The sequence below is a fragment of the Lathyrus oleraceus genome, chromosome 7, assembly GCF_024323335.1.
Source record: "Lathyrus oleraceus cultivar Zhongwan6 chromosome 7, CAAS_Psat_ZW6_1.0, whole genome shotgun sequence".
NCBI lineage: Eukaryota > Viridiplantae > Streptophyta > Magnoliopsida > Fabales > Fabaceae > Lathyrus > Lathyrus oleraceus.
The window spans coordinates 180,575,403-180,601,810 of record NC_066585.1 but is presented as its reverse complement, the minus strand read 5'-3'; the positions used below and the strand labels follow the sequence as shown (position 1 = coordinate 180,601,810).

The window sequence follows — 26,408 nt, the reverse complement described above, 5'->3', positions numbered from 1 at the left end:
CTACCATAGCCAAGAAGCCCAAACCTCGCAAAACTAAAACCTTCAACAAACCTATCTCTACCAAACACCCGAACAATCTTTCCAACCTTTCCTCGACGCATCATTCACACCCATGTCTCCCTTTAACCGTCCCGGTCACCCACCAATGAGTCAAACACAACCCAACTACTCTGGCATGGGTCATGAACTCAGCTACGGCAGTACACCCTCGATGCATACTGAAGACTATGTCGATTTGTCTGACTATCTCAACAGGTCATCTCCTGTAGTTGGTAGTGACGCTCCTAGCCCCTCAGATGCTCAAACACCAGTGGTGAATCATCAACGTGGATTAAGGCCACGGGTTAGGGTAGCTAGGGGATGTGGGACTAGAGGTCAGTTAGGTGATCCTGGTCATCACCATCAGGCTTTTTTGTGTAAACAGAAATTTTTATTAATATCAATTGGTCATATTTCAAAATTATGTAACAAGTAGACCGTTTAACAAAAAAAATTGCATTTTACACTGAGGTGTCAATCCAATTGGCGCCTCCTCTCAAGTGATACACATAGGCGTCAATTGGATTGGCTGCACCATGTGCCCTAGCCAATCTAATTGGCGCCTTCATTCAATTTTTAAGAGGAGTCGCCAATTGGATTGGCGCCTCCTCCTAAAAGTGGGGTACTTTGAGATTTTTTATGAAAATAGGGTTATTTTAAGAATTTTCTTGAAAAACAGGATTATTTTGGTAAAAAATTCTTAAAATGGATTATGTCTTTTTTTTTTTTGTGAGGGACCAACCTCACTCTTATATTAATTATTGTTTCCTTCAAAATATTTGAGGTTAAATTTATTATTTTATAATTATCCATTATTTTTCTTTCCCTACCCACCACTCAACTACTCAATCATTTTATTTTCCATTATGTCTTTCAATTACCACTCACTAATCTATACTTATATTAACTCTGATTTTAATTTTTATTATTTTATACGAAGATATTTAAATAATATGATTTGCATGTTGAACTATTAAAATATAAGTTCATTGATACTAATCTTTAAAAAATTATTCTCTAACTACGATTTCCATATTAACAACAATACTTTTCATTTTAATTAAATTAATTTCTTTTTGGAGATATATGCTTAAAACTATTTTAATTTTTTAAAATAAATTGTATAAATATTTTAAAAAATATAATTGAATTATTTAAATAATTATAAAATATAAATAAAAAAATTAAATGGGATTCATTAGATCCCTCAAATAAATAGGATCTTAACATTATAAGACTTAAATTCTAAAACAAACTTAAATTTTTAAACCTAAACTTAAGGTACACAATACTATTTTAGAGTTCAAATTGAAATATTTAAATTTATAAAAACATATATAAATTATATTAAGCACCTGATAAAATAAAAATGAGTATAAAAATAATTGGAGGAAAAGAAAACATATTTAAAGCATGTATTTTGCAACAGCATTCTAAAACTACATTTCATCTCACGACACTTCATCAATCTTCAATCTTCCTTATCCAACAAACACCTAAACCCTAGTCTTATAAATCTATGTTAATTCCCTTCCTTAAACAAACAGTGAACCTCTGTTGTTTTGCTTCTGCTACCGACTCTAATAGTTCAATCTCTAGTGAGGATTCAAGATAGAAAAATATGGTTTTGGAACATGGAATTTCACTTGATGGAGAAGATGCAAATGAACATAGTTTCTGTGATGACATAAGGCCCGGCGGACTCTATCGTTTTCTTTGTCGTTTGGCCAAAACAAAAGGCAATGATGTGGCTATTAGGAGTTGTACACGTGAAACTGAGGCTAAAAATAAGAATATTTTGAAAGAGGAAGCTTCTGAAACAATTGCTAGATTTTTCTACCATAATGCCATACCGCCGAAGCTGGTAGAGAGTAAGGAGTTTATTGTTATGTGTGATATGATTTCAAGATTAGGCGTTGGATTTAAGCCACCATCTACCGATGAGATTAAAGATAAATATTTGAGGAAAGTAGGTAAGTCGATAGATAAAGCGTTGGAAGAACACAAAGCCGTATGGAAGATAAGAGGTTGCTCTATAATGGTAGATGCGTGGAATGACAATAAGAGAACCACACTGAACTTGTTCGCCAACAGTCTAAAGGGAACATACTATTTGAAGTCAATTGATGCATCTGATGTGTTGGAATCTGACACGCCTTACAAACACTTTATGATGATGGATGGCATTGTTGAAGAGGTTGGAGAAGAAAATGTTGTCCAAATTGTGACAGACAACACACCATTTTACAAAGTTGTCGGTGAGATGTTGATGGAGAAGAGGACTAGGTTGTACTGGACGCCTTATGTAACACACTGCATTAAGATGATATTGGAAGACTACGAGCACAAGATACCGATATATGAAAAGACAGTTACAAAGGCTAAAAGAATTACAACCTTTCTTTATTCGAGGGATTTTATTATTTCTCTATTGCATAGTTTCACAAAAGGAATAGATTTGATGGAATCGAGTATTACTCGTTGCACTACGTCTTACTTAACTTTAGACTCTCTATATGAGAACAAGAGAGCTTTGAAAAAAATGTTCGAATCCAAGGAGTGGAACTCAACTCAGTTTGCAAAAACAAGTGTTGGAAAATCGGTTGAAGATGTGGTTTTTGACCATGAGTTTTGGAAAAACATTTTGATTTGCTTAAAAGGTGTCGATCCTTTGATCGGAGTTCTTCGTTTGGTGAATTCAATGGACAACCCAGCCACTGATTTTATTTATGAGGCAATGGACAAGCTAAAGTGGAGATAAGAAGAAATCTTTCCATTAAAAGGTAAATTATCAGGATATTAATTTTCATTTTTATAATTGAACTTTTGTTTTGTTTTTTTGTTTGAGTTGTGAAAACTAATTTAATTTTCTCTATCTTTTGTAGTTTTATGCCTTTGGGGAAAATCATTGATGAAAGATGGGACCAACAACTTCTCAACCCTTTGCATGCGGCCGGCTATTTTCTGAACCCTCAATTTCACTATTGTATTGGATTTAGAGATGATAATATAATTAGGCATGGTCTACATCATTGTATAACAAGAATGGCGGGCAGTCCGGAAGAAAGAGCTAAGATTGAAATTCAACTTGATGATTTCGATAAGTGAACAGATCTTTTGAGTGATCCTGTTGCTATAAGGACAGCAGGTTATGAGATTTCGTCAGTATGGTGGGCTGATTTTGGAGGCGGACTGCCATAACTCCAAAGTATTATGCTTCGTGTATTGAGTTTGACATGCAGTTCTTATGGAGCTGAGAGTAATCAGAGTGCATTCAAGAGAAGAAATCTTTTGAGACAGGAGAATGGTAATGATGATGGAGAATATGATGGAGAAGATGAAGCTTTAGATGCGAATGACTTGGAATATGATATGATTTATGATTTGTATGGTGAATATGCTAATGGAGATGAAGATCAAATAGAAGCTTATTGGTGTTAATGTTAAAAGCTTAATACTATAGCTTTAGGTTTTAGTTACTGACTGATGAGTTATGTATATGGATTTTGATATAAGTTTAATGAGGTGTTTATAGTGAGTTTCTTATTTGTGTTATTTTATATGGTTTCTAATGTTGATTCTATATGTTTGTTACTTTTCATGGTCCAGCTATGTAAGCTCATCCTCTGCACTTATTTTGATAGTTTATGGTATCCTTTAATTATTTTTTCATTGTGAAAGAATTGGAATGTTGAAGGGAATGTAGTAAGGGTGAAGATTATGGCCTCATCGAACTCACAATCATAGATTTCAATGTAGTAACTATGCCATTTATAGCATTTAACTTCTCTTGTCCTGATCACAGGTATGGTTGAACAAAAGGATTGTAAGAAAACAATCACAATTTCATTCGAATGTGAAATACCAAAAGCTGAGAAGGCTGAGATGTTATGCTTGGTTTGTCTTAAAGCAATGCTGCAGTAGAGAAACCTTGGCCTTCTCTTTGAGGTTGAACCGGAGGAGCTCGTTGAATTTGAAAATCATTTGTGACTCTAATTTTGCGAACTTAGTTGATGCGTGCTTTTCGCAAGTATACGAACGCATCATAGTAATATAAAAGATTGTCGAATCCACAGAGACCAAGTGTCAATCTATCGTTATCTATTGTTATGGTGTTTATCTAAGGTAATCAAAATAGGGGTTTTTAGAGTGTGCAATGAAAAGTAAAGTATTAAATAAAGTTCAATTGATAAAGACAGGCTCAAATGTAATTCACATAATCAATTAATAATCCAAGTACTTGCTAATAGAACTACTTATGGGCAGTGTTTCCTACTTTGAAAAGAACCAATTTAACAGGAACTGTCGCTTTCGCGTATTCAGAACCGAGTTGTACTCCCTAATCAAACCCTCTTATTGTCACTTATAAAAAGGCGCGCATTGCGTTAGAGTAGTAAACCTATTTTTAAGAAATATAGTATCTTGACTAAGTTGAAAAGTATTTTAACCTGGATTTCTTAACCAAAAGAGGTTCTCACGAACCAGACTCTAAACTTATAAACACGTCTGAAAATAGTTTTAAAATCACTTTTCTTCTTAAGTTAAAAACTCCTAATGAACTAAACAAAGCGCTTTCAATGTTTTTGAAATTGTTAAAAACAACTAAGTTTAAAAAGACGTTGGACGGCTTTCGATCTTACCCAACGGAAATTAAGTGCGGGAAAACTTAGGTTGAAAGTCAAAATAGCCCTTAAGTGTTTCTACGAACAATTGTACGAATTATCGGTTCAATTACGATCCTTACATTCTAACCTTATAGATTTAGTTAGACATGGTAAAATAAAAGTGCATTTTAATTTAAATAAAAGTAGTGCGAGTGCGGAAAGTAAATAAAAGTAGTGCGAGTGAGGAAAGTAAATAAAAGTAGTGCGAGTGAGAGAAATAAATGAAAGTAAAGCGAGTGCGGGAAATAAATAAAGTAAAGCGAGTGCGAGAAATAAATAAAGTAAAGTGAGTGCGAGAAATAAGTAAAGTAAAGCGAGTGCGGGAAAGTAAAATAGATAACGGCAAGTAATAAAAACCTGCTCCAATCGGAGGGTTGAATAAAATGCAAAGCAGAAATGAAAATGGCGGCAGGATTAACTTCCTTCCAAAATGCTCCAAACTCGATTATAGACTCGATCACAAACTCGATTGCACAATTGTGGTAACACCCCAATGCGAAGCGATTACCACTTTAAAATACTGAATATCTGCCTAAGTGAAACTAAGTTTTCTCTAAGTTTGCCTCTGCTCTAAGTTTGGATGCTTAAACAAGTGAATTCGAGTCTCTATTTATAGGCAAATAAAATAATGGAAATGACAAGGATGCCCTTCAGTTTGAAATTGGGAGGGAAAACTTTTCTTCTTGTGGCACCCGCCACAAGGCCAAATTGTGGCGCCTTAGTGGAAGTAGTGGGAAACGTGGTAGTTGAGGGAAGTTGAGTTGTGACACGTCATGACAGGGGCCATGGCGCCAGCCACAGTGGGAGTCACAAGTGTAAAATGCTGAATTTTAAGGGTTTTAGCTTGTTTTCACTCCTTTTCGTGATCGGGGCTCTGATTAGACTGAAAACCTGAAAACAAATAGAAACATAGTAATAACATAACAAAATGATAATAAAACAACTAGAATGCATGCGAAATCGGAGTCGAAAGTACGGTGAATTTCAGTGTCATCAAATTCTCCCACACTTAAACCCTTGTTTGTCCTCAAGCAAAACATTAAAAAGCTCATAGAAGAAAAACTGGTGTCAACGAGTGATTCGGGCTAAAAGATTTCTAAGTTCAAGTCGGGATGCAGTGATAGGTACTAACTGAGTGAACTAAGGGTATCATGATGACACTTATCCGCAAATACGGACATAAACTCCATTCCTATATTAACCAACCCATATTAACCCACAATACCTAGGTCTGCCTCTTCATCTCTTTTTGTGTCCTTTTCATTCAGGCGCAATCACATTAAGCCCGTTATCCGTACATGCTTCATAGCAGAGTGACTTGTTAGTGATTATGATCTAGACATGGGGTTCCTGGCACATAAATCTATGTAAACCCTTTTATTTGACCCAACTGCAATTGTGGGGGATCGGATCATAATCCTCCCTACCGAGTTCAGCGCCAGATACCTCTGAACCAACTAACAGTGGGTGAGTTTTTCTTTTTCTTTTTCTTTTGTAGCAAATTTTTACAACCTTTTTGGTTTAACTGACTTTGTGAGGGTCACCTATACCGGAGTTGCCTTTTTGCTTTCTTTTATTTTATTTATTTCACTGGATCATTCACTTATGTTCATCGGTCCCCTACGTAGAAGATGCGTAGGCCGGAGCTGACTCCTGGAATAAACTACTGAGGACTTATACTGAAATGATGATTAAGGCCATGGTATATGGGGTTTCGGGAGTGATTCCTATATTCATGAAGTCTATGGTGCTAAAACAATACTGATGTTTCAAAAATTTCTCCCAAGTCACCGCATCCTTACTCAAACCTGTCTTAAAACCCAAAAACCTTCAGAATAACACCGTTTTCTTTTGCAAAAATTTTTTGGTAGTGTAGCGGGGTATTCGTTACCATTAGAGATATTGACTAAATCCAAGGTAAATCATACAAGTCGAGTCGTCACCGCACTTCTATTTATCCAAAGGAATGGTTAGAAAGCGAACAAAAACCTAAAAGTTTTATCGAATCAAAAACTAGTAAAAATGTCAGAGATCTGGGTAAGGGGGTTGGTTATGCAATGGGAAGGTATTAGGCACCCAAAGCATCCTAGGTACCCCTAGGGAGCCCCTTTCACATTTGTTGCAAAGGTTGTTGTTTTTTTTTTTTGAAAATTTATTTGTGCAAACATGATTGAAGGGATGAGAAAAGCGTGTATGTTTATCTAATGTACTACTTACTAAAAGAAGGGTCAAAAGAAAATGACTCGCACGGACGTCGCATCCACTGCATACGTATCTCATCTGAATCTGAGAATCAGAGTCTTCCTAGCTCGGCTACCTATGGGTTAAGAGGAGTGTGCTCGCTAAGACATCGCGTCTTATGCCTACGTATCTCATCTAGGATGAAAATCAGAGCAAAACGTAGTTCGACCACCTATGGGGTAAGGGTTGTGTTTTGGGGTGAACGACGTTACTACGCAATCTACCGGATGCTCGACCTTTGGAGACTTACTCGCCTGTAGTAGAAGGAGATAACGTGTTCTTAGGAGAAGAAAAATCAATGAGTTTGGGGTGTTTAGGGATGCTCATGCCAAAAGGCAGTCCTAGATGAAGGAACCGCGCTACCTTAAATGACATGCCACGAGAGGCTATACGAAACCTAAGAAATCGGTAACATGCGGGAAAAGTAAAGGGATCGAGAGATCTACCGTACGGATAAAGATCCGAAGTAACAGCCATTAAAGAGATAAGAAACCCAGAGATCTTTCCCAAGCTAGCACCATCAAAGAAAGTGAGTCAGTACAGGTAATCAGAATAAACCTCTAGGTGGTATCCCACAAATAAAGTGGAACACCAGGCAAGCCATCTCTGCAAGAGTATGTGAGCCCTCACAAAAACTCAACAAACAGGTTAGAGTAATATGACGGAATTAGGAGAAAACAATGTCATAACAAACACAAAACAGGTTAGAGCAAACAGGATAGGGTAATCAAGAGTTGCCCCCAAATCAAAATGTAACCACATGAATCATGCCATTAAAATTCCCAAAAAGCTCACGAAAAGCAACCAATGGTAGGAGGCCTAAACCTCTTGTCAAACACATGCATCAAAAGGGTATCAAATTCACCCATAATACCTCATACATTCAGAGCATTCAAATTAAAAGCATAAAGTAATGGGAATAAGGCAAACCTGACTGGAGAGATCGAATGAAATTGAATTGCCCGGTTGGGTTTGCAAAGCACTCTTAGGGTTTATATGAGAGGGAATTGGTTCTTTGCCGATGAGTTCCCTTCAGTCTCTGGAGGTTGCTCTGAACTCTGTTAGCTCTTCTCTCACTATATTTTTCCTGCCAGGGTAATAGGAATAGAATGCAATTTTGTTTCACTGAAACTCTGAATTTATAACCTGATTTTTGTGGACCTGTGGGCTCAAATGAGAGAGGCCCAAGTCCAAAAAATTTCTGTTATATTTTAATTATTTATTTATTTATTTATTTTTATTTTTATTTTTATTTTTTTTTCGTTCTTTTTTTTTATTTTTTTTATTTATTTTTTATTTTTTAAACACGTGGGCTTCGCCTAGCAAGCATGACAGTTCAAGAAATTCCTCTGAGCGTAGGTGATTCTGGTGGCGTTTCTTGGGACTCGCTAAGCGACCCGTTCTGCTCGCCTAGCGAGCATGACAACTCATGAACAAACTTTTGCTCCTTCAAGATTAACGTTTTGACTGACGAATAGACCCCATTTGAACCTGTTGGAAGTATCTCAAGTCATTCCCTTATGTTGACTGATCATCTAAATAGAACCCACAAAGTGTCTTGGATGATACTCAAGCTTCAAACAAAAGATGTTAGTGACACATTTTTATGCTTTTGGTTAGTAAACAAAAGTAAGAGAAACAATGATGTATAATTCAAGCATGCTTGGTGATCTCAAACCAATCACAAGGAGTCCCACCCAAAGGCAAAGGGAACCAAGATGCTAAAGATCCTTGAGGCAATGCAAATGCAATGTTATGATGCCATGAGGGATCTTAGGGTCAAAATTTGGGTCTTACAGATGCCCCTATTTAAGGTCATTCTAGCCGGAGAAGTGAAGGTTAAAATCTTTGTCTCGACGGGGTAGAATGGGCTTAAATAATAACAAAGAGACGAATTTTGGTCCCTAAGAGACCTCATGATGCAAATGTAGGTATGAAAAATGGTAGCACTCTGTGGAGATATGTGTCCACAAAAGCAAAGAAATCAGAAGCCACTGATAATCCATATGAGCAATTCACTCCATGGGACCAAGACCCTGGGGATAGAAAAGGGATAAAAATGCGCGAGCAGGTCACGACTCAAAGCGTGGGGAACAGAATTCCAAATGGAAAAGATCCAATGGAAAGATTCAAGCTGACTCGAAGATGCATGTATTGGGGAATATGCCAATACAGCAAAAAACTATCCACAGCGGATACTTCGGATAAAATCCGGATGAAAATAATCCACTAAGGGACTTTGCTGGGGATGTCCACAAGGACACTCCTGGGGAAGCAGCGGGACGAGGTATTACCGGTTATTGGGTAATAAGCTCAAGGAGACATGTGATCTGAACGCCAGGTGTGAGGGTGAGAGATACAACATGCTCAGGAAGAGATGAATATCCAAGACCGGTATAAGGGTGAGAGATATCAAAACTTCAAAACGTTTGAGGAAAACCTAAAAGGTATACTTCAACTCAAGGATTCTAACTCCACAGGGGACAATAAGTCATAATAGGGAGCAGAGAGGAAGGAACACCAGGGATACCGGTTACTAGGCATATAATAGGTGACCAACCAAGGCGTGAATTGGGGAATATTCCCAAAACACTCATCATCCAAAAGAGGGCTAAAAGCAAACTCGATTACAGGATGGATATTCGACTCCACAAAGGGGATACGAATCTTAATCAACTAGGGAAGAATAAAAGGCTTCAGACCCGAGAGTGCATGAGATATACTATCTATTACCGTCAGAACGTAGATAATATACTCGCATGGATGATTATCCACAACCGGTTACTGGGTTAATAAAGGATAACTCGACCGAAAAGAAAAGGCATCGGGATACCAAAACTAGGTATATAATGATGACCAATTCAGGGGAGAAACAATCATTACCAATAACAACAAGGTAGACGAGAGATGACCCACTAGGGATAAATTGCGTAATCAGGGCAATTATCCAAGCAGATGAGAGGATATCATCACCGAATATTGGATGAAGATAACTGTCATCAATTAAAGATGAGCAGAAATAGTTACTCTGCAAAAAGGGAAGAAATAGGGTTTACAACTACCGGTATGAGGGTAGAGAAACACAGACTCCGTCGGGGATAATAATTACTAATTATTGAGGAATTATTCATTTACCATGGGGAAACAGGAAAAGAGTCTCAAGAGACCGATCTAGGATCAAACTAGATAGGCACACCAAATCAAGACTTGTCCCGGTGAGGATATAACTCAATGGGGAAAACCATCCCAATATATGTGTTGGGAAGGAACAAAAACAATCAACATCCACGAGGATATAACCCGGTGGGGAATATGGAAGAAAGTATAGACGCTTTCTGCCTATGGAGCTGACTCTATATGGAGAGATCAGACACACACGGCTGCTTGGGGAAGTATATCCTCAAATAGCAGGAGACAGCAAACAACGATATATGGCAAAGAATGCAACATGAATATCTGAATGTTATAATTATGCATGTATGCGCGTGGTTTATGTATGATGTATGTTGACAAACAGACATATTTAACACAACCAGGTCCAGGAATCAACCACCCGGTACTACATCTCAAGAGAGAAGGCCAAGTTCACCGGAGAGTATCCAATCTGCTGGGGATCAGAGATACCAGGAAGCAAAGAAATCTGCAGGGGATGAATCATCAATCATTCCAGCTAGGGACGAGAGTTATCACAGACAAGGTCCACCACACCAACAACTCTACTGGGGAATCTATCCGAGGAGATAAAGGATTTATCGGGATCAACCACCAAATACCGCTCTTGCCCAAAGAGATCCAAGCTGCTGAGGAAGAAAGATTGCTACTCTGCTGAAGGGAAGAGAGGTGACTCTCAACAAGCAATCCACTTGGTAGGATAAACCACAAGGGGTTCCGGAGGGAGGAGATACAGTCATGCCAGGAATATGGACAAAAATCTTACCCTGTTGGGGATCATACCACCCTTGGGAGAGCACTGAGGATCTCCTAAGTATCCTTTCGTCATTGTGAATGTTCACTTTGTTTAAAAACAAATTATAAAAAATTTGATCGTTTAAAACAATGATATTTTCTTAATCAAAACATGCAAAACATTTGTTGACTAGAAATAGATAAGAGTGTCAATAATTGGATAAAAGGCTCAAATTTATTTGATAGAATGGTAGTCTGCGAATGGCAAGACTCCATAGATCTTTACAAATTTGAAATTGGTGATATATATTGGAAAAGGGCTACATTGAACATAATGACCATTTCTCCACCAATTCTGAATCCGATGTATTTGAAGCTTTGGCTGATAATGAGCAAGGATCTCTGACGGACGACAGTTGTAGAACAAATTCTTGTCAGGATGCAGTTACTTGCCAAATCCCTAATTTTTTCCTAGATTGCCCCAAGATGAGGTACTCAATCTAGCGGGATATATATATCATTATTATATTATTTTTTTGTCTCTAACTTTTGCCTGGATCGCCCTTTCGGGTTTTCAATCCACCGAGACGCTCATTTTTGCCTAAGTCGCCCTTTCGGGTTTTCAACTTAGCGATCTATTTAGTTTTTATTTTTTTAGGCGAAGTATTTCTTGACTGCATCTGAATTCACAGGACGAGTGAAATCCTCCCCATCCATAGTTGTAAGTATCAAAGCACCGCCTGAAAAGGCTCTCTTAACAACATACGGACCTTCATAGTTCGGAGTCCACTTGCCCCTGGAATCGGGCACGAAAGACAAAACTTTCTTGAGCACAAGGTCACCTTCTCGGAACACACGAGGCTTGACCTTCTTATCAAAAGCTTTCTTCATCCTCTGCTGATATAACTGACCGTGGCACGTGGCAGTCAATCTCTTTTCTTCTATCAAGTTCAGCTGGTCATAACGACTCTGAACCCATTCAACATCAGTCAACTTGTCCTCCATCCAGACTCTCATTGATGGGATCTCCACCTCTACTGGGAGTACCGCCTCCATGCCATAAACAAGAGAGAAAGGGGTTGCCCCTGTTGAAGTGCGGACAGATGTACGATATCCATGTAAAGCAAATGGCAACATCTCATGCCAATCTTTGTACGTAACAACCATCTTCTGGATAATTTTCTTGATATTCTTTTTAGCAGCTTCAACAGCCCCATTCATCTTGGGTTTGTACGGAGAAGAATTATGATGTGCAATCTTGAATTCACTACACAACTCTTTCATCATCTTGTTATTCAACTTAGATCCATTATCAGTAATGATCTTATCTGGTACACCATAGCGGCATATGAGTTTATTCTTGATAAACTTCACGACCACCTGCCTGGTCACATTTGCATACGACGCCGCTTCAACCCACTTGGTGAAGTAATCAATTGCTACGAGAATAAATCTGTGTCCATTGGACGCTTTCGGCTCTATCATGCCAATCATGTCAATTCCCCACATGGAGAAAGACCATGGTGATTAGATCACATTCAAAAGTGTCGGGGGAATATGAATCTTAACAGCATAAATCTGACACTTGTGGCATTTCTTCACAAATTTGCAGCAGTCAGACTCCATTGTCAGCCAATAGTAGCCTGCTCTCAACATCTTTCTAGCCATGGCATGTCCATTGGAATGAGTACCAAATGAACCCTCATGGACCTCAGTCATCAATAGGTATGCTTCGTGTCTATCCACGCATCTGAGCAGAACCATGTCAAAATTTCTTTTGTAAAGCACTTCGCCATTGAGGTAGAAACTGCATGACAATCTCCTCAAAGTCTTCCTATCTTTTACAGATGCCCCAGGCGGGTAAATCTGGCTCTGAAGGAAACACTTGATATCATAATACCACGGCTTATCATCTTTTACTTCTTCTACTACAAATAGATGAGCTGGTCTGTCCAAGCGCATCACGACGATATTGGGGACTTCATTCCACAATTTAACCATAATCATTGAAGCAAGCGTAGCAAGAGCATCTGCCATCCGATTCTCATCTCGAGAAATATGATGGAAGTCAACCTCAGTAAAGAACGTTGAAATCCTCCTCGCATAATCCCTATATGGAATAAGGCCAGGCTGATTCGTTTCCCATTCACCCTTTATCTGATTAACAACGAGGGCTGAAACACCATATACATCAAGATGCTTGATCCTTAGATCAATACATTCCTCTAATCCCATAATATAGGCCTCATACTCAGCCATATTATTCGTGCATTTGAAAGTTAGCCTTGCTGTAAAAGGAATATGCGCGTCCTGAGGAGTAATAATCACGGCCCCAATACCATTTCCATACTGATTTACAGCGCCATCAAACACCATACTCCATCTGGAACCAGGCTCTGGCCCTTCATCAAGTGTAGGCTCATCGCAATCTTTCACTTTCAAATACAGAATTTCCTCATCCGGAAAGTCATACTGAACTGACTGATAATCTTCAATAGGTTGATGTGCCAAATGGTCAGCCAAGATACTACCTTTAATAGCCTTATAAACTCGATACTCAATATCATACTCAGGTAACAACATCTGCCAACGGGAAATTCTCCTTGTTAAAGCAGGCTTCTCGAAGATGTACTTGATTGGATCCATTCTGGATATCAACCAAGTCGTATGATTTATCATATACTGGCGTAAGCGCTTAGCAGCCCAAGCCAAAGCACAACATGTCTTTTCAAGCATTGAGTATCGAGACTCACAATCAGTGAACTTCTTACTCAGGTAGTAAATAGCATACTCCTTCTTCCCTGATTCGTCTTGCTGACCAAGGACACAACCCATCGAGTCTTCAAGAACAGTCAGATACATGATCAAAGGTCTTCCCTCTACAGGCGGAGACAGAATCGGAGGCTCAGACAGATATTCTTTAATACTGCTGAAAGCTTTCTGGCAATCCTCGGTCCAATCATGGGACTGATCTTTCCGGAGGAGCTTGAATATAGGCGCACATGTGGCAGACATGTGGGATATGAATCTGGAGATATAATTCAAGCGGCCAAGAAAACCTCGGACTTGCTTCTCAGTTTTGGGCGCAGGAATCTCTTGTATTGCTTTGACCTTTGCAGGATCAACCTCAATACCTCTTTCACTAACAATGAAGCCCAATAACTTGCCAGAACGGACTCCAAATGTACACTTGTTGGGATTCAGACAAAGCTTATATTTCCTCAAACGCTGGAAAAGCTTCAACAAATGCTCTACATGTTCAACTTTCGTTCTTGACTTAGCAATCATATCATCAACATATACCTCAATCTCTTTGTGCATCATATCATGAAACAAGGTGGTCATAGCTCGTTGATACGTGGCTCCGACGTTCTTCAAACCAAAGGGCATCACTCGATAACAAAATGTTCCCTAAGGTGTGATGAATGTTGTCTTCTCCATATCCTCGGGTGCCATCTTAATCTGATTATATCCGGAAAATCCGTCCATAAACGAGAAGACATTGAGTTTAGCTGTATTGTCTACCAACATATCAATATGTGGTAGAGGGAAATCATCTTTCGGACTAGCTTTATTCAAGTCTCTATAGTCCACACACATCCGGACTTTTCCATCTTTCTTAGGCACGGGCACAATATTGGCCACCCATTGAGGATATATAGAAGTCACCAGGAACCCCGCATCAATTTGCTTCTGAACTTCCTCTTTGATCTTCACTGCCATATCAGGATGAGTTCTTTTGAGCTTCTGCTTTACAGGCATGCACTCAGGCTTTAGAGGTAGGAAATGTTGCACAATATCAGTATCTAGACCAGGCATGTCTTCATACGACCAAGCAAAGACGTCGACATATTCTCGTAGCAACTTAATCAACCCCTTCTTAACAGATTCTTCCATAAGTGCCCCAATCTTTACCTCTCGCACACAATCTTCAGACCCCAAGTTGACTGTTTTCAGATTCTCAAGATGCGGCTGAATGATCTTCTCTTCATGCTCAAGTAGACGGGTGATCTCATCAGGAATCTCTTCAACATCATCTTCCTCTGCCTCAAATACAGGGAATTCAAAATTGGGAGATGGTGTTGGGTCATTATGTTCAATGGGTTTAGGAATCAACCGGCATAATGATTTTTGGATATGAAAAGCTTTAGAATTCAAACAAGGCAAATCATTATGCATATGAAAAGATCGATTTTATTTTATTTTTTAGGGTTTTATGTGATCACCAATTTCATGCAAAACAAAAAGGGAAAATAAATGGGAAAAACAAACATTTAGCATGAATTTATTGAATGAAAATATCATTGTACTTATGCGCCAACAATGTCATCACTCCTCCTTTTGGCATGGGAGAAGGGGTTTCAAACAAAGTGATTATTACGTTGACTTGTGGACAACTGTTGGAATATCCACAACGACCCAATTGTTGCAGACCCCTCCAGGGATGATGAAATTGCCAGAGTCCTCTGCATCTTCTTCTAAAACGGCAACAGCCTCTTCATCTAGACCAGTGTGGATGAAACCTCCACTCTTGAATAACCCTTGCTTGTTGAAAGTACCGGAAGAAAAACCTATGCCAGCCCGGGCCTCGTTGTCTTCTAACTTAATCATTTTTCCTAAACTAGTGGTTGCACCACGCTCAATGGCCAGCTTTGCATCTTTGTAGGAAGCAAATGAAGGAGTTCTCTTCTCAATAGGCTCAGCAATAGATAAAGCTTGGAAAGGAGTTCCAACTTCAACCTCAGCATCTATATAAGAGAAGGAAGACAAATGGCTAACCAGGAGAGCCCTTTCTCCCCCTACCACCACCAGTTTCTTGTTTTTTCACGAATTTCAATTTCTGGTGTAGGGTGGACGTCACGGCGCTTGCCTCGTGAATCCATGGTCTGCCTAAGAGACAACTATACGATGGGTGAATGTCCATAACCTGGAAGGTAATCTGGAAATCACTTGGTCCGATCTTGACTGGGAGATCAACTTCCCCAATCACAGTTTTGCAAGACCCATCGAAAGCCTTCACAACTACTCCACTCTGCCTCATGGGAGGCCCTTGATATGATAGCTTTGAGAGAGTGGACTTTGGCAATACGTTCAATGATGACCTGGTGTCCACCAGCACATTGGACATGGCGTCGTCTTTGCAATTCATAGATATGTGTAAAGCCAAGTTGTGGTCTCTTCCCTCCTCATGGAGATCAGAGTCACAAAAGCTCAGGTTGTTGCAAGCAGTAATGTTTGCAACAATGCTATCGAATTGCTCCAAAGTGACATCGTGATCTACATATGCCACATCCAACACCTTCTGCAGAGCCTCTCGGTGTGGTTCTGAATTTAAGAGTAAGGATAACACAGATATTTTGGATGGCGTTTGTAGAAGTTGGTCTACAACATTGTACTCGCTCCTTTTGATAAGTCTCAGTATCTCATCACAGTATTCTTTCTCATTGCCACTAGGGCCAACAGAAGTAGGCGTTTTTAGTATGGAGGAGGGCTTAACAGCAAATGTCGGATTCGGAGAATTCACAGCGTTCCCGATCGGGCGTTCAACAAAATCAACATTAATTTGAGGCTTCGGCGGTGCTGAAAATACACGGCCACTACGGGTCAAACCGCTAACATCGGCAATATTCACAACAGAAGAAGAGGGAAAGGACACCTCTTTCCCATTCTCTACTGTTACAGCGTTGTAGCGATAGGGAATTGCCTTTTCAGAAGAGTAAGGCACAGGACCAGCAGGCTTAATGATCAGAGCGGGAGAAGCCTTCTGCTTGCTACCATTGTACTTGATGATAACAGGCTCGGGTATCCGGAACACTGGGGAGATCACATTGACCTCAGGCTCATCTTCATCAACATTCCTATTTTGAAGGATCTTAATGACTCCTTCGTCCAGCATTTCCTGAACATCCTTGCGCACCTGGCAACAACCCAATCGGTTAACAGAGCAGACTTGGCATCTATCATGGTCATGCTCATAATGATTGTAGTCACACAACAAATGATGCATCTGGACCAGAGACTGTTGAATATGACTGACATATTTGACCTTGTATTTTCCAGGGCAACCCTGGACCATGTTGACAGATTTCCCATGTTCGGGCAATGGGTTCTTCTTCACATTAGGGCATACGTCCTCAAAACATAAAATACCACACCTCACAAGGTCTTGAACCTTGGTCTTCAAAGGGTAACAATTCTCCACGTCGTGGCCGGGAGCACCAGAATGGTAAACACAATGTAACTCAGGCTTATACCACCACTAGGGGTTAGCAAGTATAGCCGTTGGGTCTCTCGGAGTAATCAGCTTCCTTTCTATCAAAGAGGGATATAACTCTGCGTACGTCATAGGAATAGGATCGAAGGTGACCCTTTTCCTCTCGTAACCCGTGCTGGTTTGATTACTGTTTCGAGGCTGGTAGGCCTACTGCTGCGGTCGGTGCTGTTGTTGCTGATATTGCGGATGTGGTTGTTGATTATTACTATGTTGTTGATACTGTTGATTGTCTCTGAAAACAGGTGCTATATGAGCCACCTGGTGCTGGTTACTGGCGGGACGCACAGTCTTCCTCCTCACAGACGGTCTTCTTGGTTTCTCATGGGAGATCACAGCATGTGCCTCTCCGTCTTTCTTCTTTGCAAACGCCCCATAAAGTTTGGCAGAAGAGCCTTCTTCTCTGGTTAATCGTCCTTCACGGACCCCTTCTTCTAGACGCATCCCCATATTCACCATCTCGGTGAAGTCAGAAGGAGCTCTAGCAATCATCCGCTCATAATAAAAAGAACTTAAAGTCTTCAAAAAGATCTTAGTCATCTCTTTCTCTTCTAGCGGAGGCACGATCTGTGCTGCCACCTCTCGCCACCTCTGGGCGTACTCTTTAAATGTTTATTTATCCTTCTGGGACATGGCTCTCAATTGATCTCTATCGGGAGCCATATCCACGTTGTACTTGTACTGCTTGACGAAGGCTTCGCCGAGATCATTGAAGGATCGGATGTTCGCGCTGTCTAAACCCATGTACCAACGGAAAGCGGCACCGGACAGACTGTCCTGAAAGTAGTGGATGAGTAGTTGGTCATTATCGGTTTGAGTCGACATCTTCCTGGCATACATGACCAGGTGGCTGAGAGGACAAGTATTTCCTTTGTACTTTTCAAAATCAGGGACCTTGAATTTCACAGGGATCTTCACATTTGGAACCAAGCAGAGTTCGGCAACAGACTTGCCGAAAAGATCCTTCCCTCTGAGAGTTTTCAATTCCTTGTGAAGCTCAAGAAATTGACCGTTCATAACATCCATCTTCTCATAAACATCTGGACCCTCAGACGGCTCAAAATGATAGATGGTGTCGTCTACCCTAGGCAAAGTATGCACGACAGGGGGAGGAACAGCAAGGACCGGGCTAGATGCCGGCACAAAAGCAAAGGTAGGAACAGGACCCTCAGGCATGAAATTAGGAGGCATCCCCCACAGGAACCCGGTTGGTATGGCTGTTGGAACAAAGTGTGCACTGGCAGCGGGCACAGTAGAAGTTACGATCTCAGAAATGACCGTCCTCTGGGGAGGAGTTGATGGCGTTGGAGAAGATTGGCTCTGAGCGGCCAAGAATGACTCCATCAAGGCAGTCAACCTGGCTACTTCCTCTTTCAGCTCGTGGTTCTCTTGCTCTAAGTGATCCATCAGTCTCAAAAAATTGGCTCTAGTGTAGTACCGGTGAGTCAGCTTGTCTTCAAAATAAATGAAGAGCACAGAGTTAGACCACAAGGCAAGGGACCGGAAACAAAACTTGCTTATGCATATGATGCATGCAATGCTTGTGCATATGATTTGTTTTTTTATTTCAGAGGAACTTTAGAGTTTTATTTGAAAATTCTGGAAATATTAAGCATTTTATCGCATATGGAAATATCTCATCAAAAAAATATTAGGGAAAAGAAGTACATCATCGTCAATCCTATACAAGAGAAAAGGAAAATAATCGTCTTATGGATCCCTAGAAACAATCATCTAAAGCTCGGGACACAGGAAGATAAGATGTGCGAAGCCTCTTCACCTCCCTCTCATAGGCTGCCTCCATATCGGCCTTCTCTTTGGCGAGTCGATCATGCCTCCTCTTCCAGAACTTAGAAGACTGAGGAAGTAGAGAAGTCCATACATCATCAGGGTCATCAATAACTTGATGCTCAAGAAACTCAATCAACGCATCCTTCTCCTTAATCTGCTGAAGCAACTCTTCACGTACACGGATCCAGGCACGTGAACGATCTTCCTCTCTCAACTCCTCTGCTCCTTGATTAGGGAGGGTTGAAGGCCCATCCATAATCATAGGTGTAGGTCTCGGATACTCGTAAGGCATGAGATACTCAGACTCCCTCTTCCTAACCCAAACAGTGTAAGGCTCAAAAGCGATGGAATTCTTAGGACCCAACTCTTTCCTTCCTTTCCTATGAATCTTGCGCCAAGTGCGGACCATCCTAGCTTTCAAGCCTTGGGGATCTTTACCATCTTGAAAGAATACACCCTCTAACAAAATGTTATTGGGTTTATCCTTTAAGGGGAACCCAAGTTGCCGACATGCCAAAACAGGATTGTAGTTAATCCCACCACATGTACCAAGAAGAGGTACATTGGAGAATTCGCCACAAGAGTCAATAATCTGCACACCATCATACACATGGTTATACCAAGAGATATCATCATTAGTGATAGACATAAGTCTCGTGGACCACCGTAGACATTCCTTGTTCTCCTTGAAAGTGACCGTCTGAGGTAAGTGAGAAATAAACCACTTATACAACAGAGGCAAACAACACACAATGGCGCCACCACCCTTTGCATTCCTCATATGCAAAGAGAAGTAGGTATCGCCCAACAGAGTCGGAACGGGATTAAGAGTAGAGAAGATCCTAATAGCGTTCACATCCACAAACTTGTCGATGTTGGGGAATAATACCAATCCATAGATGAGAAGTACAAATATGGCTTCAAAGGCGTCCTCACTTATGGCCTTCCCATACATAGTAGCTTGAGCAATGAGGAACTCAGAAGGGAGACCTTGAATTCCCCCTTTGGTAGTCATATGAGCACCAACCAGAGATTCATCTATGTGTAACATGTATGCTATCTCTTGAGAAGTAGGAATACTCTCCAAGCCACTGAACGGCACCTGATCCAGAATAGGTATACCCACAAGATAAGCATACTCCTCAAGGGTAGGCAAGAGCTGAAAATTTGGAAACGTGAAGCAACGGTACAGAGGATCATAAAACTGCGCCAATACACTCATCAATCCTTCGTCCACCTGAATAGTCAGAAGAGGAAGAAGCTTCCCAAAACGAGCCTTGAAACCCAAGGGATCTAATATATAGGATGTCAGATTCCTTAACTCTTTCAAATCTGGTTGTCTGAAACTGTACTTCTTTGTATTCCTTCTTTGTCTTTCCATGTCTGAAAATTTTGAAAATAAACCCCTTAAGTTCCTTGAAAATTTTCTTATTTATTGATGATATGGATGCAAATGGGTGCATGAATGCATCAATCACACTCAAGGATCAAGCAAAGCACACCAAACAAAGGTCATGGGATGGATCATGTTATCCTTGATATCAATCATCCATTTTGGTGGATTATGGTTTACACCTTATCAACACCCTAGTTCCATTGATATTAAGGATTCATGAACGGATCAACCATGAATCAAGGGTTTGTTGTAAGTCACGAGCATGGAGTTTAGGTTAAGAACCACCCAAAGGGAATGTACTAAGGTTTAAACCTGCCAAACATGTTCTACAAGAGGTTCCCATAGTCATCATCCCATCTTTTGGATATTATCGGAGAAACGACTACTCGTATTCCAAAAATATTCTCAAGAGAGACTCTTATGAGTGTAGTATCACGTAACAATCGTATCAAATCTTACACTTGAATGACCTTCGCACTACATCCTAAGCATAGGTCAAGATGGGTTCGGTAAACTAAGGTCCTTGGCTTCTAAGGTCTATATTGGAAAAGTAATGTCTAACCACAACTTACTCGTGTGACATTATTGATCCCAACATAACCTCCACCAAGTGAATGGACTTGCAAGTCAACTTGCTAAGGAATAACTCCACACAAGTCGACAAGACTATGCCATTCTTCTATCCTAAGTGCACTCGAGTCCGGGTATAGAACTCATCTCACGAAGATCACCAAGCATACAAGGAATTAATATTCAAACAATTCAATCATTACATACAATACAGTAATCCCAAATTGCACAAAAATATGTCACAAAAAAAATATACAATACAATACAACAAATATGAAAAGTAGGCAAAACCCACTAGGATGTTTCGATCCCCAGCAGAGTCGCCATTTTTCTGTAGCGGGGTATTCGTTACCATTAGAGATATTGACTAAATCCAAGGTAAATCATACAAGTCGAGTCGCCACCGCACTTCTATTTATCCAAAGGAATGGTTAGAAAGCGAACAAAAACCTAAAAGTTTTATCGAATCAAAAACTAGTAAAAATGTCAGAGATCTGGGTAAGGGGGTTGGTTATGCAATGGGAAGGTATTAGGCACCCAAAGCATCCTAGGTACTCCTAGGGAGCCCCTTTCACATTTGTTGCAAAGGTTGTTGTTTTTTTTTTTGAAAATTTATTTGTGCAAACATGATTGAAGGGATGAGAAAAGCGTGTATGTTTATCTAATGTACTACTTACTAAAAGAAGGGTCAAAAGAAAATGACTTGCACGGACGTCGCATCCACTGCATACGTATCTCATCTGAATCTGAGAATCAAAGTCTTCGTAGCTCGGCTACATATGGGTTAAAGAGGAGTGTGCTCGCTAAGACATCGCGTCTTATGCCTACGTATCTCATCTAGGATGAAAATCAGAGCAAAACGTAGTTCGACCACCTATGGGGTAAGGGTTGTGTTTTGGGGTGAACGACGTTACTACGCAATCTACCGGATGCTCGACCTTTGGAGACTTACTCGCCTGTAGTAGAAGGAGATAACATGTTCTTAGGAGAAGAAAAATCAATGAGTTTGGGGTGTTTAGGGATGCTCATGCCAAAAGGCAGTCCTAGATGAAGGAACCGCGCTACCTTAAATGACATGCCACGAGAGGCTATACGAAACCTAAGAAATCGGTAACATGCGGGAAAAGTAAAGGGATCGAGAGATCTACCGTACGGATAAAGATCCGAAGTAATAGCCATTAAAGAGATAAGAAACCCAGAGATCTCTCCCAAGCTAGCACCATCAAAGAAAGTGAGTCAGTACAGGTAATCAGAATAAACCTCCAGGTGGTATCCCACAAATAAAGTGGAACATCAGGCAAGCCATCTCTGTAAGAGTATGTGAGCCCTCACAAAAACTCAACAAACAGGTTAAAGTACTATGACGGAATTAGGAGAAAACAATGCCATAACAAACACAAAACAGGTTAGAGCAAACAGGATAGGGTAATCAAGAGTTGCCCCCAAATCAAAATGTAACCACATGAATCATGCCATTAAAATTCCCAAAAAGCTCACGAAAAGCAACCAATGGTAGGAGGCCTAAACCTCTTGTCAAACACATGCATCAAAAGGGTATCAAATTCACCCATAATACCTCATACATTCAGAGCATTCAAATTAAAAGTATAAAGTAATGGGAATAAGGCAAACCTGACTGGAGAGATCGAATGAAATTGAATTGCCCGGTTGGGTTTGCAAAGCACTCTTAGGGTTTATATGAGAGGGAATTGGTTCTTTGCCGATGAGTTCCCTTCAGTCTCTAGAGGTTGCTCTGAACTCTGTTAGCTCTTCTCTCACTATATTTTTCCTGCCATGGTAATAGGAATAAATTGTAATTTTGTTTTACTGAAACTCTGAATTTATAACCTGATTTTTGTGGACCTGTGGGCTCAAATGAGAGAGGCCCAAGTCCAAAAAATTTCGGTTATATTTTAATTATTTATTTATTTATTTATTTATTTTTTCGTTCTTTTTTTTTTAAACACGTGGGCTTCGCCTAGCGAGCATGACAGTTCAAGAAATTCCTCTGAGCGTAGGTGATTTTGGTGGCTTTTCTTGGGACTCGCTAAGCAACCCATTATGCTCGCCTAGCGAGCATGATAGCTCATGAACAAACTTTTGCTCCTTCAAGATTAACGTTTTGACTGACGAATAGACCCCATTTGAACCTGTTGGAAGTATCTCAAGCCATTCCCTTGTGTTGACTGATCATCTAAATAGAACCCACAAAGTGTCTTGGATGATACTCAAGCTTCAAACAAAAGATGTTAGTGACACATTTTTGTGCTTTTGGTTAGTAAACAAAAGTAAGCGAAACAACAATGTATAATTCAAGCATGCTTGGTGATCTCAAACCAATCACAAGGAGTCCCACCCAAAGGCAAAGGGAACCAAGATGCTAAAGATCCTTGAGGCAATGCAAATGCAATGTTATGATGCCATGAGGGATCTTAGGGTCAAAATTGGGGTCTTACAGGTAGGGCTAAAGGAATGGGGAGATTAGACTGTACTAAAGATACACTATATTGGTGACTCGTCAGACTCATGCATTATCTAAAGACACTTAAACTAAAAGCAAAATGAAATAAACAACTAAAAAGCAATAAAAATAAACAAACTATCTAAAAACAGCAAAGAAAAATAAACAAACTAACTGAAAATAGAAAAGAAAAGCGATAAAGTCTCCTCCCACACTTAAATCGAACATTGTCCCCAATGTCTCGAAAAAAGATAAGGGGAGAGTCACCTGACATACTACTGTTGACCACTGGTACCTTCGCCATCCTGAGGTGGACGACGAGATCGGGTATGACGACGGTCTCTCTGATCCATCCTGGCCTGTAAGGCATCTTGAGCAGTCCTCACCTCTCGAAGGTTACCCAAAATGGAACCTTGAGTGGCTTCTATGAGTGCAGTATTGCTGCTGATGGGCTTGCTCATTTGAGATCATAAGCAGGGACTGTACAACAGTCTCATAGGATCTATCTGTCCTCCGCTGTGATTCTTGCATGAAGCTCATGTTATTCGCCAATTGTTGCTGAATGGTAGAGAGTAGGTTATCACGCCTTTGCTCTCTAGCCATGTGGTCACGCCATCTCCTCTGTAATATAAAAGCCAGGAGTATAACCTGCAAAAGAAGAAGAAGATGGTGCGGTGTGTGATGGTGAAGGGTGATGGGGGGACACATGAGGTACGGGATATTGCTCTCGCCGATCATATTCTTCATCAGTTTCGTGTCTCTCCTCATCAGGAACATTAGGATGAAGTGAGGATGGTGGGAAAGGTCCCATGAAATCTATACCCCAAACGTCGAAGAGTTCTACTTCCTGAATGTTTCTTAGAGGCATTTCGTCATGCCTTGAAATGTTTCCAGTGCGTTGGCATCTATCATATTTGACAATGCAAGCATGGACATTGCGCCACATGGTAGGCCAGAATAAGCCAACTTGAAGAATCTTGGCGTATGTCTTAGAGGTGCTCGCATGTCCACCATAGGGTGCAGAGTGACAATGCTCAATTATACTTTTTACCTCCTCTTCCGGAATGCAACGGCGAAAAATGCCATCTTTACCCCTTTTGAAAAGGGGCGGTTCGTCCCAATAAAAGTTTCTTACATCGTTGAAGAACTTCTTCTTGCGGTGGTAGTCAAGATCAGGGGGTACGATATCAGCAGCTAGGTAATTAACAAAGTCTGCATACCATGGTACGTTACTTACTGCTAAGGATTTTTGGAAGTGCTCATGAGGGCCTAGGCTATCATCTTCAATGGTTTCTAGTCTAGCTATCAGTCTATCATAAGAAAAATCATCGTTTATGGGTACTAAGTCTGGTTTTAGATGTTCTAGCCTAGAAAGGTGATCATCTACTACATTTTCAGTTCCTTTTTTTATCTCTTATATCTAAATCAAACTCTTGTAGTAACAGAATCCGTCGGAGTAATCTGGGCTTGGCATCCTTTTTACTTAATAGGTAACGAATGGCAGCATGATCGGTGTAAACTATAATTTTTGCTCCTACTAGATAAGATCTAAATTTGTCTATAGCGAAAACTACAGCAAGTAATTCCTTTTCCGTTGTTGGGCAGCGTCTAGGGTTCTACTGGCATAATAAATGGAATGTAATTGTTTATCTTTCCTTTGTCCTAGAACGACTCCAACGGCATAATCACTAGCGTCGCACATTATCTCAAAAGGTTCTGACCAATCAGGGGGTTTCATAATAGGTGTTGATATTAACGCTTGTTTTAAAAGATTAAATGCTTCATTACATTTTCCATCGAAAATGAATTCAGCATCTTTAATTAAAAGGCCAGTTAAAGGTTTAGTTATTTTGGAGAAGTCCTTGATAAAACGCCGGTAGAATCCAGCGTGTCCAAGAAAACTTCGGACTTCTCTGATAGTTTTAGGTTCTCTATAACTTCTATTTTAGCTCTATCTACCTCTATACCTTTTTCGGAAACTATATGTCCTAAAACAATTCCTTCGGTCACCATGAAATAACACTTTTCCCAATTTAGCACAAGGTTCACCTCCACGCATCTCTCCAGGATTTTCTCAAGGTTAGCAAGACAATTGTGGAAATCAAATCCGCAAACCGAGAAATCATCCATAAATACTTCCATGATACCATCTAGGTAATCTGCAAAGATTGACATCATGCAGCGTTGGAAAGTAGATGGGGCATTACAGAGGTCGAATGGCATTCGTCTATAGGCAAAAGTTCCATAAGGGCATGTAAAGGTAGTTTTTTCTTGATCTTCGGGATGGATAGGTATTTGGAAGAATCCTGAGTATCCATCTAGATAGCATAAGTAAGAGTGTCTGGCTAGACGCTCCAACATCTGGTCTATAAATGGTAAAGGGAAATGATCCTTCCTGGTTGCTTTATTTAATTTTCTGTAGTCTATACACATCCGCCATCCTCCTTCTAACCATTTGGATACATGTTCGCCTTTATCGTTTTGCACGACTGTGATACCTCCCTTTTTAGGTACTACATGCACAGGGCTCACCCACTTACTATCCGAGATTTGGTATATTATACCTGCCTCAAGTAACTTAAGAACTTCCTTTTTAACAACATCACTCATTATAGGGTTTATTCTTCTCTTATGTTCTCTTGAGGGTTTTGAATCTTCTCCGAGCGAAACCCGATGCATGCATACGGATGGGCTTATACCTTTCAGGTCAGAGATATTATTTCCTAAGGTTGAGGGATATCTTCGTAAAACATTTAAAAGTTGGTATGTTTCCTCTTGGCTCAAGGTAGCACTGACTATAACCGGACGGTTCATCTCTTCATCGAGGAACTCATATCTCAGGTTCTTAGGCAGTTCCTTAAGTTCTAAGGTTGGTTCCTTATGGCATGGCATATGATCTGGGGTAAGGGATAAACATTCGTAAAGGTTATCATCGATGTAGGGTTTCTTAAAGTCATCATCTTCCAATATGAGAGTTGATGGCAACTTAATTGTTTTTATGATTTCTTCTTGTTATAATTCCCTAACGCACTCATCAATGATATCCAAGGCATAACATGTGTCTCCCAT

The 26,408-nt window shown here is 40.2% G+C and overlaps 1 pseudogene; it reads left to right on the top strand.

Annotated features, from left to right (window-relative positions):
• The first annotated feature begins 1,660 nt into the window (after positions 1-1,660).
• LOC127102763 (uncharacterized) overlaps positions 1,661-26,408 on the top strand; it is a 30,621-nt pseudogene continuing 5,873 nt past the window's right edge.